Source organism: Lipotes vexillifer, unplaced genomic scaffold, assembly GCF_000442215.2.
Source record: "Lipotes vexillifer unplaced genomic scaffold, Lipotes_vexillifer_v1.1 scaffold155, whole genome shotgun sequence".
Lineage (NCBI taxonomy): Eukaryota > Metazoa > Chordata > Mammalia > Artiodactyla > Lipotidae > Lipotes > Lipotes vexillifer.
Window position 1 is genome coordinate 2,748,454 of NW_006779813.1, and position 9,963 is coordinate 2,758,416.

Here is a 9,963-nt window from a genome sequence, read left to right on the forward strand (position 1 = left end):
TTTGCGGTACGCGGGCCTCTCACTGTTGTGGCCTCTCCCGCTGCGGAGCACAGGCTGCGGGACGCGCAGGCTCAGTGGCCATGGCTCACAGGCCCAGCCGCTCCGCGGCATGTGGGATCCTCCCGGACCGGGGCACGAACCCGTGTCCCCTGCATCGGCAGGCGGACTCTCAACCACTGCACCACCAGGGAAACCCCCATTTGTTCTTCTTAATCATCATTTTCCCCCTCTTGCTCCAAGTCTTTTGGATCTTAAATATTCTTTATTTTCCAATCTGCAAAGTCTAAACCTACTTACCTTTCAGCTTTGAGGATCCTGACCTTCTAAGTAGATCAAGTCTGTCTATTTTAAGTTCTCTACTACAATGTATATCTTCTTTCTGATACGATTAGAATTTCAATTTTACATTTATTTGGTGGTATTTTTATTGCTATCTTTTGATTAGATTTTGAACTTCATAAGGACATTGTCCTGTTCTACTCAGTGTGTGGTCAGTAGTATTCGTTTCAGGAATGACTTGTTGAATAAACATGTCTACAACAGAGATCCCCCTTTTCAAAGTGGCCATGATGAAAGTGTTCTCTCTGCAAAAATCAGTGTAATGGGGAAGGGAAACATAGATCATGGAGTTAACAGATGTGTGTATGAAACTCCCTACTCTACCACTTAGAAGAGTATCAACAGAGCCTCCCTGTTCATCTGTTTTCTCTGCTCGAAAACAGTGCGAATCATGTCTTAAGGGTTGTTATGAGGTAAAGGACCCGGCGTAGGTACTTATTGGGTAAACAGTTTAACAAATATATTTATTCAAACAATACTTCTTCTTTTTTTTTTTTTTTGCGGTACGCGGGCCTCTCACTGTTGTGGCCTCTCCCGTTGTGGAGCACAGGCTTCGGACGCGCAGGCTCAGCGGCCATGGCTCACGGGCCCAGCCGCTCCGCGGCATGTGGGATCTTCCCAGACCGGGGCATGAACCCGTGTCCCCTGCATCGGCAGGCGGACTCTCAACCACTGCGCCACCAGGGAAGCCCCGAACAATACTTCTTAAGCACCTAATATGTGACAGGCATCATCATCATCATCATTTTTGCTCCTCAGTATGGATACTTATTTGTTTAAATCAATATCAGCTGCTCCACTTCTTGGACATCAAGTGTTGCCTTATAGTTAATCTTTTATGCGTGTGTCTGTATTGTTTCCTCAAGAAGATTGGGGGGCAGGTATAATGCACTAAACTTGTTTTTCTCTTAAATGACTTTCACTTCTTATTAAATATTGCACATGATAATTGGCAAAACATATACATTGGTTGATTTATTTAATAACTTCTAATACCAAGTGTACAGCTGACCACCTGGAAGAAATGTTTAAAAAAAACTAAAAAGATTCATAATCGTTGCTCTTAGAGAATTTTAAAATCAAATTATATGGAGTAAATAAACACCAGCTCACATGAGAAGTATTTTAGAGTATAAGTATTACAGTGTATGTCAAGAACTTTGTCATCATAATAAGGTTTCAATATATGAAATGTAAACTTAGAACAAATTAGTAGTTGCCCATAAACACCTTTAAAAAATTTATAGCTCTAGCTCTTTTCCCTGTCCAAAACAACTTTTAGGAGACACTCTGAAAATTAGAAACATTTCCTCAAATATCCTTTACAGATTTTGTGGGAAGGATTATGGTAATGAATATGGAAAATATTCTATTTTATTTTGAAAGAAATCCTCAAAGGAATTTATCCTATGCCAGGGTCGAGCAGTGAGTTTATACTCTACAGTCATGGCTATAGTTTAAATGCAAAAAGTTAGGGTGACTTAACAAAACTAGAGGCATTTAAAAACAAACTAAGGCCTTAATTTCAATTTTTATTTATTTAATTAAAAATATCTGTAAATGTTGCTTATGCTTTCTGGAATGAAGTAAAATGGAGACTTGATCTTTGGCTCAAGGAAATGGTTTTACCTAAGGAATCAACATCCTGGGCTATGAATTCATAAAATAAAACTTGTATTTTTCCATACAAACAATATTTACTCTTAAAATATACATTACAAAATTATAGAAGTTGTGCTAGCTCATGAGAGAAATTTTCTAAAAACACTAAAAACATAGAGAAGAAAAAAATCAACTCAACTCTATGGGTTTATAATAAAGGAAAAAGGGTGGGGTGTGCCTAAACTCAACTCCAAGGGTAAATCAGACAGGCTGGAGTCTTTGAGATTCACCTGAGTTTATTTGCAAGAAACCTGAGAGAAAATCCCAGTAAAGTGAGTCTGACCTCCAAGAAATACTTAATCATTGAAAAGGAGTTGCTATTCCAGATTCTGAGTGCTACATGGGGTCTGATGCCAGGACCTGTTTCTCAGGCCAGTTCTTTATTGAAAGCATACCTTAGTTCAACAGAGAGTTGGGGATCCGTGAAAAGCTGTTCCAATAAAAACCTAGTAAGCCCCTGGGGAATAAAAGGGATGGAGTATTCCTCCAACAGGAGGTATCACAAGAGGGAAACAAGCCATATCTCCCCTCTCCTCCAAGAAGCTCTGAGGAAGCATCTGGTATCTGGGGGTTCTCAATGTCTCAGCTTGGGTGAGAGAAAATGGTGACCAGCAAATGCCAAGTGAGCGACAACTCTCCCAAGCCTGACCTAGGGCAACAGCACAAGGGGTGTTGAGTTCTAGAACAAACTTGCAAATGCAAGAAAGATATACCCTGGCATATAAATTTGATTGGCAAGAAATGGTGTCTTCTTTTAAATAGCATATCTTTGATTCCTAGGGAATTTAAAAACTGATTTATAAATTTGTTGGTCACGTAGTTTTTGTGACTTGCCTTCTCATGGCTTCTTTTTCTGCTGCAATGTTCATTCATTTTATTTAAAATGAAGTCTTTATTAATCTGAAGATAATATTTTTTCTGTGATATGCTGCTTTTTTTTTATAGTTTGTTATTTGTTCTTTGACTTTATTTATACTGTTTTCCACCCAAATCTACCTATGTTTACTTGTATGTGTTCAACCTTTGCCCTCCACTCCAAAATCAGCTAGATATTCATCTAGAAGTTATTATATTTAACTCTATAAACCATATGAATACAATTTTCTAATATAATAGCGTCTAACTCATTTTTGCCTTTTTAACCAGTTAGCTTATTGCTATTACTTTCATAATCCATTACTTCCTCACTGACTTGAAATTCCATCTTTATCATATTCATTTTATACATACACATCTATTTATTTATGTATTAATATTTATCATCTATCTAATCTTTTTATGTTTCTAATGATCTGCTATAGATTCTAATGGCAGTACCACACTGTTCTAAGTAATATGGTTTATAATTTATTTTAGTATCTGATAATGTAAGTGAGCCTCATTATTCTTCTTTTAAAAAGTATCTTGCTTCCTTTCTGCTGTTTATTTTTCCAGATGAATTTTAGAATTATTGGTCAAATTTCTAAGTAAGAACTTGTGGACACTGGGGTAGAATTTCATTAAATGTATACATTAATATGTGGGAGAAGTGACAACATTACAATGTTGAAAATTCCCATCCTCAAACAAAATCTCTCTCTCCCTTTATTGTTTCATATTTTCCTTTTCAGTACAGCTTTGTAGATTGTGCAGATTATTTTCCGCATTTTTCTTACTAAGTTTATTCCAAATTAGTATACAGTTTTGTATATTTTGTATCTCTTGAGCAGGATCTCTTTAATCCATTATATTTTCCTAAATGATCTTTTCTGGTACATAGAAAAATAAATAATCTCCCTATATTTATTTTAACATAAAATTCTTGAAGAATATCTCCTTATTCAGTGCCTACTCCTAATGCTTTATAGTTGATGACATTTCAAGGTTTAAGTAAAGAGAAAAACCCACAAACTTTAACATCAAAGATACCTGTAATTTCTTCTTAGCTCAACAATTTCTTCACTATGTAAAATTGGTCAAGTGATATTTCCTCTGAAGTTCAATATCCTCGCCTACAAAGGGGCACTGATTTTCCCCTGGATAAAGTCCGTGTGAGCCAAAGTGAAAGCATTTTTGTAAAGCATGGAACTCAAGTATACCTACCATATGGTAGGAGTGGAGGGAATATGTCCCTCCTCCTCATGCTGTTCCTTGTAGAAAATATGACTTGGGAATTTCATCCTGTAGATATATGAACTAGAAAAAAATAATTGTCTATAAACACGTACATACATATATAGCCCTTAAATGTATTTGTATTATTTATTTAGCTAACTTTTCTCCTGGTCCAATTACTAATTGGTGGCAAAATGCACATGTAAGTATGTATGTGAATATGTATTTTATAATCAATAGTATTAGTTTTTTGTTTTTTTTTTTTTTTTTTTACGCGGGCCTCTCACTGTTGTGGCCTCTCCCGTTGAGGAGCACAGGCTCCGGACGCGCAGGCTCAGCGGCCATGGCTCACGGGCCCAGCCGCTCCGCGGCATGTGGGATCTTTCCGGACAGGAGCATGAACCCGTGTCCCCTGCATCGGCAGGCAGACTCTCAACCACTGCGCCACCAGGGAAGCCCAGTAGTATTACTTTTTGATGAAATACCAATGACTATAATTTCGAAGTTAATGAATTAAGCCACAGAATTGATCTATAGAACCATGGCAAGATTGATGAGTGCTCTGCCAATAATGGCAGCCAGCAGTCACGGACTTCATTCATTAATTACCCAAATGTTCACTGACTGAGCATCAGCTACCAGGCACAGTACTGGGCACTGAGGATGTGAAGGTGACAGTCTCTGCCCAGTGAAATGTGTGGCATTCCCAACTACATCTTAAACAATCAGCAGCTTGACTGCCACTAAAGCAGTGGCTTCCTCCTCTGGATCATCAGATCATGTATTTGATCACCCATTTCTTTATCCTGAGCAGCTACTCTTACCTGTCTGGCTTTCCCCCGCTTTATGAGCTTAATAAATGGTTCTCAGCCTGAGCAGCCTGAAGAAAACTCTTGGGCATTTCATTATTATTTCTGAATTTACTGCCTAAATCTTGATTTCATTTTATGTTGATGCCTAAGGAGCTGACCTAGGATAAATGGAAGCTACCAACTGCCAACTGTGCTGTCAGCTGCGTGGTCAGGTCAAAGGTGCTGGCTGAGCTTGCAAATTCTGAGGGTTTGCCAGCAGTGAAGGTATTTGCCTTAGAGGGAAATGGTGCCCCGTACATACCTCATCCCACATTGCTGCTGAATGCGCCAATTTCAGGCAATGCCCAATTTGGAGAAAAGAAGTGCAAAGAAAGATGTTTCTGTGACCTTCCCCAAAATACAGAAAACCACCTGCACCTCCACAGCCACCCTAATCTTTGCCTCTGGCGCACCCTCATGTAGAGAAGAAGCAAGTTTCTGTTTCCTCGGGAGTGCTGGGAAGTGGCATGACAGCTGGTTTCCATGAGCAGAGCACATATTCCAATGCTGCAAAGAAAAAATAAAAACCCCACAACGCTCTTTTATCTATTAAACTAAAGAGGGTTTTATTACACTCTGTGCAGTCAATACATTGATCTAAATTTTCGAATTCTTGTCAACGAAAGGTTGTTCTTGAATTTTAAAAAATTTACCTTCCATCAAACATAATTTAAATGCAGAATTTCTGGTTTTGAAAAAGAAGAGTGGTTAACATCTAGAGAAAAAAAAACCTATTGGTAAAATCGTTTGACAAATGAAGTCAAGCTGAAATTTAGCTGTAGGAATCATTGTCGTCATATCAATGTGAAAATAGAAATTGCACTAAAAGAATGTTCTTTTTTCTTGAAACATGCACCCTCTGACTCAGATTGTGGCATATAGTGAAAGGCTCAGTAACTATAAATGTTACTGATGAGTCTCACCCCTGGTTTAACCTGGGTTTTTCTAAATGCTTATGTAGCGTACAAATTATCTGCTGAAGTGCAGCCAAGGGTGCCAAGTGAACAGTGCAGGAGATGTCAGGAGGGGGTGAAATTTGGAAATGAAATGGCAGCCTTTAAATAGCCTAACTGCGTACATCGTGATATGACTTCAGTGGGTCTCCAGTCATTCCTAATTGGCTACAAGAGAAAAACCCTCAGAAAGGTTTAATCCAGAAGCAAGTACCTTTTTATTCACTGTGCTGCCACCAATATAATTACTATACTATTAGTCAAGATTTATTCTTTCTCCCTTTCTTTTATTCACTTTCTGTCTTCTCTTTAGAAAATTGTCAAAATTTCAGGCATTGGATGATTTGCCATTTGAATCAGTTTGATCACTGTGATCATAATTTAGGCATAATTTAGAAATTTTTAATGGCACAGAGAACATAATTATGTATTTGTAGGGGTTTTAAGGGTTGAAGATATCATAACCCAATTTTCGTAGTATTTTTGCTAATAAAATTTTGAGGCATTGGGTGAATTAAGATTAATTCATATAAAAGAATGTGCATGTAACTATGGAAAAGGAATTAACATTTATTAGCTTCCTAATATGTGTCAAGCATTATGCTAAGCATTTCACATATGTTTTTTTTCATTTATTCTTTTTAATAGCCTGAAGAAATATGCACTATTGTCCCCAAACTACAGGGCAGGAAATTGGAAACTCACAAAGATTAAGTAAAGTATTCAAATTTAGAGAGGAACTGCTTTTAAGTGGCAGAATCTGGATTAAAACTCAGTTTTCCTGGATTAAAGTCTAGGTCAGCTGACCCCAAGAGTTCTTTATCTTTCTATTATATCCCACAGAATCTCCCATTTAATGAGAAATTGGAAAAGCAAAAAGTACAATTTAAATATACTTCCTCTCAGTAACAAAAAAAACTCTAAAAACTAAAAAGAATAATCAAAATTAGGATATATTGACATCAGTTTATAAAAATATTTGTTTCATGCAATAATAAAAACTTTTCTCTTTTAATAGAAAGTGATTTGATTCGGAAGTTTGTCTTCACTATTATTAAAACAGATTAAATGACGTTAATACTTCTAGACAAAATTAAATTTATTAATAAGCTCATAACATAAATACAAATGCATGAAGGTTTGCCACCACATTTAACGTAGAATGTACCTTCTCCTGATTTATTTTTGGGTTTTAGGGGCACCGACCTCCCTGAGCAGTTGAAAATCCATGTATAACTGTACAGCCAGCCCAGCCAGCCCTCTGTATCCAAGATTCCATATCCACATATTCAACCAACTCCAATCGTGTAGTACTATAGTATGTATTTATTGAAAAAAATCCATGTATAAATGGATCCTCATAGTTCAAATCCGTGTTGTTCAAGGGTCAACTGTACTACATTTCACTTTAACTGCTGCATCATGTAAGGTATCATTTAAGTTAAATTTTATTCTTTACTTGTTTAGTGTGGCTACTTGGAAATTTAAAATTACATATATGGCCGACATTATTTTTCTATTGGACAGTGCTGTCCTAGAGGAAATAGGGCAAGGATTCTCATGTCAGATTGCACAAGAGCAAAGCCTGCTCTTTCACCTACTACCTGCTTGGCCACAGGCAATTTACTCAGTTCTCCATGCCTTGGTTTCCTCATCTATAAAATAGGTATGATAATACAAGTATCTACTTAATAAGGCTGTGAGGATTAAATGCATTAGGATTTGTAACGTGCTTAAAATAGTGCTTGGCATTATATAGGCACTTGTAAATTAAAAATAAAAGCAGATTATTCCTCTCTAGAAGAGGTGGATCAACATTCTTCCAATGAATGCTCGATGAGATTAATCTAATGCTCTAAACTGAACATCTATAATGAAGAATTAGAATATCTAGACTTTTTTTTAGATGCTCACAACAGAACTGAACCAAAACATACATTATTTTAAAAGAATCTTTTATGTATACAGTTGACCCTTGAACAAAGCAGGGGTTAGGGGTGCCAACCTTCTGCAGAATTGAAAATCTGCCTTTAACTTCATAGTGGGCCCTATGCGTCCATGGTTCTGCGTCCGTGGAATCAACCAACAGCAGGCTGTGCAGTACTGAGGTATTTACTATTGAAAGAAATGCATTTAAGTGGACTTGTGCAGTTCAAACCCACATTGTTCAACGGTCAACAGTACTTTATTTCTTGGACTAAGCTTTTGCATATATTTTGGTGACTATTTTTCAGGTAGTTTAATTATGTGTCTAAGTGACACAACTGATTATTACAATAACATAGAGACATACTAATATTTAAATCTCTTAAACTGTTGTGGCCGTTTGTCATCCCCAGCAAGTGATATCTAAGGAGAATTTTCTGTGCTCTCACAGTTCCAACAGTCCTGGGAGATAGAGAAGTGCACCACAGGGATGATAACAGTATTTCTGGGTCGTTGTTTGCTTTTGGCAAAGAGTTTAAAAATATATTTCCAGGTGGTATTAAATTTTTGTAAGACTTTTATCTGGACAGAGGAAGGGGTAGATAAATCTCTTCACCTACAAAATTGCATACCCCTTTAATAGCCTTAATTCACTAGTCAGCCAGTCACTGACTACCTGCCGTGTGCATGGCCCTACAAAATAAGACGCAATCTTCATGCTCAAAAAAATCTGTACCTTCTGTAGAGTCAAAATTAAGGCAAAAGTGAGGAATCTGTGATTGTAGATTTTGTACAAAACCGAAGGTCCATTTTGAGTGGTCTGCCATTTAAAATATATTCACATTTTTGAGTTTCCTTTTGTGGGCAATAGTTCAAAAAGGTAATTTCTAATTTGAGAGGGTAATTCTCTCCATGTTTTATCAAGCGCTCTTTATTTAGAGTGGCTACAGGTAAATAATTAGGGTCAATATCCTATAAAATACTATCATGTTTCTCTAGGAGGTCAAAATACATACATACATGCCTACATACACAGATACCCTTGAAAGTGAAAATAAACCCCCCAAACCAAGCTTAGGAAACCCGAAAAGTAATATGTTAAGTCAAATGAGGGATATATTGTGCTCATCATGCTATTTTCAGAATGTAGGCCTCCCCTCACGTCCCCCTCGTCTGTGAAACACATCTGTGATTTCTTTACTAACCGTTTTCCAGCCTCTTTCGTAAAATAACGGTTGTGTTCTGGTGTTTTTCATTTTGAATACTTCGAACATGTCTCCCATCTCATCACCGCCACATTGTTAAATCTAAAGTAGAAAGAGAGAGTGATCGCTCTGGTGTCTCCAGTCAGCAGCAGAAAATGTGTTGTTTTCAATTACTGGGTATAAAAGCTCAGCCAAAGGGAAAGCAGCTTCGCGGGATGGTGTGTCTAGAGAAAGAGCTACCACAAAGGTTGCCTGGAAGTGACAACTCCAGAATCGAGCTCTGGTAAGGGATTTCCAAAAGTGACACTAGCTAAGACTGAAGACTCTTCCCTTGCTTTTGCCAAGTCACGTCAAGGAAAATTATTTGTCTTCTAGGCTGAATGATGCAGACAGACACGGCCTGGATCTCTACAGAGTGATGTTTGACAAAGGAAGTTCATTTGCCCAGCCTTTCGCCCTAAAGGATGTCTACTCCCCACAATAGTAAAAGTTAACACAATACAAAAGTCATGCTAATATAAAGGATTTGCGATGAACACTCTGCATCAATTCTGATTTTCCATATTTTTTTTTTAGTGGAACCAGGTTTGCTAATAAATTGCCAGCTGTTAAAGTCACTAAGCCTATTTTCATCACAACCACCACGTAACAGAAACCCAGCAAATACCTGAAGGCTGCTTTTCTCTCATTGTACATTCTATATTGTTTCAGATGAAATGTACCCTCTGCCAACATTTCTGGGGCTTTATCATTAATGACTTAAAATACAGTTACAAGGTTCGGGTGGTAAGTTGGCAGAGCCTCAAGCACTGGCATTCTGGCCTAATCCTTCTCACTTCAAGGCCTGGAGACGATTTCAAATAGAAGGAAGGAGAAAGAGAGGAAAGAGAGAAATAACCGGAAGCCAGAGGAGCTACCACAAACTTGGACCAA